Source organism: Loxodonta africana, chromosome 12, assembly GCF_030014295.1.
Source record: "Loxodonta africana isolate mLoxAfr1 chromosome 12, mLoxAfr1.hap2, whole genome shotgun sequence".
In the NCBI taxonomy this organism is placed as follows: Eukaryota; Metazoa; Chordata; class Mammalia; order Proboscidea; family Elephantidae; genus Loxodonta; species Loxodonta africana.
In genome coordinates, this window is record NC_087353.1 from 5,626,045 (window position 1) to 5,632,044 (window position 6,000).

Consider the following 6,000-nt stretch of genomic DNA (forward strand, 5'->3'; position numbering starts at 1 on the left):
CCACCATACCATCTGCTTGGCTTTATTAACAAACCAGACACCAGGGGCATCACTAGGGTTAGCGTCACCCCTTGTAGGCTCTCCCTACCTTGTGTGCTGGCTGCCTGGGCTCCCAACACCCGTAGGCCACCACCTCCTCCTGCACTAGCACCTGGTCCAGCCATGACACCGGGCCTGTACCCGTGCCTGGTGGGCCCACCAGCATCTTGCACACCAGCGCCCACAGCTTGCACTACACAAAAAATTTTATAGACAGTCATTTTGGTGTCACCCCTCTGACAGTGTAACCCAGTGCTGTCCACATCCCCCACATCCCCTTAGGACACCACTGCTAGAGACAGTGAAAAATCAAAACCAAACCTGTTGCCATCGAGTCATTCCAACCGCCCCATAGGGTTTCCACGGAACCACTGGTAGATTCAAACTGCTGCTTTTGGTTAGCAGCCAACCGCTTAACCACTGCACCACCAGGGCTCCCCAGAGACTATACCAAAAACCAAAACCATGGCTGTTGGGTTGATTCTGACTCATAGCGATCCTACAGAACAGAGTAGAACTGCCTCCATAGGGTTTCCAAGGAGCGGCTGGTGGATTCGAACTGCTGATCTTTTGATTAGCAGCCAAGTTCTTAGCCACTGCACCACCAGGGCTCCTAGAGACTATAGAAAATAGTAAATTTGGAGCTATTTTCAAATGTGGTAAAGTGAACTTCCTTACCTTACCAAGTTCCCATATTAGAGAGAACTGAGACTTAAACTTGGATCTCTTGACCCTTCTGGAAAAGATGAGCAAATCCTAAACTTAATAACAGCCATGCCCTTTTGGATTAAGTGTCATCCAAGATAATTTTTAAACGTAAAACACCATTCTGAAGAAACTGAAATGTAAAAAGTGGAAACTGTGAGGGGGTGAGGGATCGATTTTGTTATACTTGGAAGCTCTTCAATCAGGCAGGCTGTCTGTCCTGAAGAAAGCTCCCCTGATTAGCTGAGGTAGCGCTTCTTCTTTCTTCTTCTGCCCAATTTTTAAAGAGGAAAATTTTAACTTTTTTTTTTTTGGTCTTAAGTTTCCCCTTCACCCCAGTGGGCTTTTATTGTCAATGATACTATAAAACAGAGATTAGAAGTCTTCCCCAGATTCTACGGAGATCTGCCCAATGTAGCTGCCCAGTTGCCACGTGGACATCTTTGGGAGTAGGGAGCATTACTCAGTCTATCACAGGAAATTACAGACATAGATATATGTGAAGGGAGGAAGCTGAACACCATTGAAAAGACACTATCTCAAGGGGTAAGAGGCTCTGCTTGCCTTGTCTCTGTATCTCCAACACCTAACACAGGGCCCGAATCACTGCAGGCAAGAATATTTGTTGAAAGAATGACAATATCTAAAAAGAAGTGGGAAAATTATGCAGTCATCAGAGTTATCATGGGTGGTAAGACTGCATGATTAAGACAAAAGTCCAGAGGGTAACAGTATTGATAAATAATAGTTATTACTGGCTAGAGCAAACAGTTAAGCTCTCAGTTACTAACCAAAAGGTTGGTGGTTCAAATCCACCCAGAGGCACCTCAGAAGAAGGGCCTGGCGATCTGCTTCTGAAGGCCGGATCCTCGAAAACCCTGCGGAGTGCAGTTCTGTTCTACACACATGGGGGCGTCTTGAGTCAGGATCAACTTGACAGCAATGGGATTTTTGGTTACTAACTGAATACTGACAATATCCCAAGCTCTGAATTAAACCCTTTGCATATTATTCCCTTTAAATCTTCCACCAACCTTGTAAAGCCACTTCTACTAACTCTGTTTTACAGATAAGAAAACCCGAGGCTCAAAGTGAAGTAATTTGCCCAAGGTCACACACCAAGTAACAATAAGTAGTAAAGGTAAAATTTGGATCTCAAAGCTGATGTTCTTAACCCCTCTTCTGTGTTTCTGAAAAGTCAAATGAAAAGAAGTTTCAGAACACAGACAATCTTCACGCACCAGGAGGGTAGTTCTGTTCAGTTTTTTGGTCACTAGGTTTGACAGTAATATTAATGCTATGAACCTTTTCCCGGGGGGTCGGGGGTAACGAGGCAGAAGCACACCGAGGCAAAGCAGTTGGCACGCTCTTTCCAGGAATCCATACCCCCCTGAAGTTCAACCCCAAGCCCTATGGGTCCAAGGAACCTCTGGTAAGAATCCTTGCCTAGAGAAATTCTGTCTTTCAAGGAACTCAAAAGCGAAGACTATTGTGAATCTCTGACTATGTAAAAAAACAAGCCCAAATTTACCATTTGGTGTAAATCTGGATTTCCATGTGTTGAACATGCTTAAAATAAGGTATATTAAAATGTCTAATCTACCAGGAATCTTCCTTTCTCTCACTGGTCGTGCATGAAAACAAATCCCTTTCGGTTAGAACTCCAATCTTCTGTTAAATCTTGCTTCCAGATGAATTTAGGGTGTTCAAATATGGGCTGATTGCCACTGTTAACACCTGCTAGGCTGCAGGAAATATTCCACTCCATGGCCTAGACAAGATATTTTTACATTCAAATTAGAATAGCCGTGCTAAAACAAGACAGACACTGTAAGGAGTCAAGGACATTTGAGAATAGAGCAGGAATCCCATATGTTACCAACACAAAAAAAGAAATGAAGCAATTACTTGTTGATACAGCAGAAGAAAATAAATATTCCATTACTTATTGACTAAGCCGGGCTTTCTCCACCTCAGCACTATTGGCGTTTCAGGCTGCCTTGTGCACTATAGGATGGTTAGCAGTAGCCTCGGCCTCTACACACTACAGTAGCCCTCCCTCGCCCAAGTGGTGACAACCAAAAATGTCTCCAACCCAAACCCATTGTCATCGAGTTGATTCTGACTCCTAGTGACCCTATAGGACAGAGTAGAACTGTCCCATAGGGTTTCCAAGGAGTGCCTGGTAGATTTAACTGCCGACCTTTTGGTTAGCAGCCATAGCTCTTTGACCACTACACCACCAGGGTTTCCAAAACAAAATGTCTCCAGACATTGGCAAATGTCCCAGGGCAGTGTGGGGTATCATCTCCCCTGGCTGAGAACCACTGAACTAGCACTAGAACAGAAATTCCATATGGTAATAACACCTCCCTCCACACACACACACACATACAAAAAAACACCAGAATTTTTGATGAACAGAAGAAATAAAAATAAATCCTCCAAGACTTACCTAACCAGAGCAACACACATTATTTTCTCTCTGCTTCACTTACTGAATGTGTGCCATGTACCAATATGTCAAACTCTTTGAGAATCCACCTGTTTCTGGCTGGGGAAAAGCGCTTTTTCTTGGCTGTGTCTCAGATTCTTACACGATCACTTCTCTAGGTCTCCTTCGGCACAGTACTCAAGCATTGTCTCTGAGGAGACCTATCTAAACAAGACAGGCTGGGATTCGGTGCAAGCACAACTAAGCCAATGGCACGCCCAGCTTCCGCCATCTGCATCTCAGACTTGCCCTCTCTCTTGTTCCCCACCCACCCCTTTACCACACTGCAAGGCTCTCAGATTTGCCATCAGCTAGCAAACATTCCAGAATACAACAAAGGTTGGATCTTTTAGTTATCCTTATAAAAGGCAGCTCTGTGATGCTCAGCTGAGTAATTCTATACAGGGTGGCCTCTTTGAACCAGAACTTATGGAAACCCTCTAGATCTTAAATGGAGGCAACCTGGAATTAAATGACCATTTTCCAGGCAGCAAGCCACGCCAACGGAGCTTAATTATCACTGGCAATTTACATGGAGCACTGTGAGTGAAAAAATCCCTAGATTGCATAAAGTCATTTTTGTGGGCAGTTTTTTATTTGGTTTTTGCTTGCAGCCCTTTTGTTTGTTTGCCTTTGTGCACTGGCCTGGCTCCAGACATGGATATTATCCTGGCCAAGCCTAGAGTTCCCAGTGAACGGTCTAAGTTTTAACTCCTTCTTTCTCTCTAATTCCAGCTCCACACCCCCCGCCCCCCCCCCCCCCCCGCCTCCAATGCTGGTAAATCCTGGTCAGAATAGTGGGCTGATTTCAATTCTCTCTGCTGGCGTAGTCACAGCCACTCCAGGCACCTAACAGTCATCACTGGGCAGGGGCCACACGCCACTGAGCAAACCTGCTTCCTTGGCGAAGCCTAGCTCCTTGATCTGGAGCCAGGAGCCAGACTCTGCCTTTCTCTAGCTGAGTCACCTTTGACTTCTGAAGTCTCTGAGCCATGGTGTTTTCATCTGCAAAATGGGGATATAACACCTACCTCACAGGGTTGTTATATTAAAAACGTGTAAGTTTCTACATAGCGTCTGGCAATGGGAGTCTCAAGGAGTCATAATTTCAATAGAGTCGGAATTAGAGACTGTACTGACTATAAAGGAATTATTCCACCCCAGCAGGAGTTCCTGGGACTGACAAAGCTCTTTCATTAGCTCCGCTGGTTTTCACAATTACTTAGAAGTGGTGGGGCATCACAGCCCTCACTGTAAAGGAAAAAAAACAAAGTTAACTAACTTTTCCAAGGTCACCCGGCTCTGACGCTAGCTCTCTCGCTTTCTAACTAGGAACCCACTACCTTCTTTGCTACACCCACTTTGCATATTCTTATTAGAAACAAGCAGGAGTACCACACGATATGTGCCCCAAAGGTTAGGGAGGCACCGGCGAATCCCTAGAAGGACCGAGATGATATTTTCACCCACCTAGAGACTTCCAGGACTTCTTTGGAAGCCATAACTACAATAATACATATGTGTGCATTCATCCCAACAGAAGCTGTCAGATAAACTGAAAAAAAAAAAGATAGCATAGGATTTACTCACCTGCTTTTAAAGAGTTAATTCTTGCTGAGCTCTATGGAAAGAGCCACAGGGAAGAAGCTGGGGCCAGACCCAAAGCAGAGGGATGGTCCCTGCCAGCTGTCTCCTCTTTCTTTTTCCACGCGAATAAACATTGCCCAAACAATCCCTTGCTGGAGAGCAGGAGATCCGTTGATTCTGCAGTTAAAATGGACAGAGTATGTGTGTGTGTGTGTGTGTGGAGTGGGTGGGAGAGAGAGAGTGAAAGGAGAAGTGGTTTCTGAAAGAGAACATGGAACTATAACTGTGTCCTTAGATTATAAACTACTCAATGGGTGTGAAGGCCAATGATTTCAAGATCTTCTCAAAGTGCCTAGAGATGGTCCAAAGAATACTATATAATCTAATCATTTATTCACTTTTCTTATGACAGTCCGTCTTAAGAAAATAAGCGAGATGGATACAATCTCACATTGCTTCTCTCAGTAAAACGGTACACCCTCAATGTCTAATGGAATGTTCAAAGGAAGGAACAAATCTGTCTCGGAAGAAGTACAGCCAGAATGTTCCTTAGAAGCAAGGATGGCAAGTCTTCGTTTCCTATACTTTGGACATGTAATCCGGGGGACCAGGCCCTGGAGAAGGACACCATGCTTGGTAAAGTAGAGGGTCAGCAAAAAAGAGGAAGACCCTCAAGGGCATGGATTGACACAGTGGCTGCAACAATGGGCTCAAGCATAGCAACAATCGTGAGGATGGAGCAGGACAGGGCAATGATTCGTTCTGTTGTACGTTGTGTGTTGGGTCGCTATGAGTCGGAGCTGACTTGACGGCACCTAACAACAACAACAATGAAGTGTTCTATGTCAACATAGCAAATGCTCTTACTACTTCTAGAGCCTTTGTTAATAATAAAAACCTCTCCATTTTATGAAGCACTTTCACACATATAACATTTGAAAAAGCCACTGAAAAACTGTAAGGTGCCTTGGCATAGAGTAAATCCATTTTACAGGTGAGAAAACTGCAGCTTTGAGTTAGTCCTCTTCCCACAGGATCTAGGGTATTTTTTATCAAATCCAATTTATGAAAATATTGATTTACAGAGCACGTGCTGTAGGGCATGATTTACAATATCAAACAACGTGACTCTACTTGCAAATGTCATTTTTCATACAACTTCTCAGAAGTATCCT

At 44.2% G+C, this 6,000-nt stretch overlaps 1 protein-coding gene across 13 annotated transcripts in view; it reads right to left on the reverse strand.

Moving 5' to 3' along the window:
• Positions 1–5,048, reverse strand: part of KBTBD11 (kelch repeat and BTB domain containing 11) — a 55,718-nt gene extending 50,670 nt beyond the window's left edge. For 5 of the 13 annotated variants that reach the window (XM_064294972.1, XM_064294953.1, XM_064294963.1 and 2 more), the window contains exon 1: positions 4,829–5,046. The gene's annotated coding sequence lies outside the window, so the exon portion shown is untranslated. Of the gene's footprint in view, positions 1–3,199; positions 3,967–4,269; positions 4,490–4,828 lie in introns of those variants that run through there. The other 8 variants (XM_064294974.1, XM_064294954.1, XM_064294965.1 and 5 more) reach the window with 6 other exon arrangements.
• Between the last annotated feature and the right edge of the window lie 952 nt (positions 5,049–6,000).